Source organism: Eurypyga helias, unplaced genomic scaffold (genome assembly GCF_000690775.1).
Source record: "Eurypyga helias isolate BGI_N326 unplaced genomic scaffold, ASM69077v1 scaffold13318, whole genome shotgun sequence".
Classification (NCBI taxonomy): Eukaryota; Metazoa; Chordata; class Aves; order Eurypygiformes; family Eurypygidae; genus Eurypyga; species Eurypyga helias.
Genome location: NW_010267658.1, coordinates 39723 through 39928, shown reverse-complemented (window position 1 = coordinate 39928; position 206 = coordinate 39723). Strand labels below are relative to the sequence as shown.

General features: G+C 69.9%; 1 protein-coding gene across 1 annotated transcript in view; it reads left to right on the top strand.

The window, feature by feature from the left end:
* LOC104514000 (metabotropic glutamate receptor 4) overlaps nucleotides 1–206 on the top strand; it is a gene marked incomplete at both ends in the record, with an annotated part of 37762 nt that overhangs the window by 665 nt on the left and 36891 nt on the right. The gene's annotated exons all lie outside the window — the stretch shown is intronic.

The following is a 206-nucleotide window of genomic DNA, read 5'->3' as shown; positions in this document are numbered from 1 at the left end:
CTCCCCCGGCTTCGTGGCGAGGGGGATGCTGATGCTCCTGGCGTCAGAGGGGCTGCGGGAGGGTGGTCGCCTTGCGGAGCGTGGGTGGGGGGATGGGCTGAGGGTGGGTGTGAGGTGGGATAACTCAGGCTGGGGGGGGCTTAGCCCACCGGGAACGTCGCTGGGGTCAGATCGGGTTGCTCAGGCCTTGGATTCGGCGGCGCCTC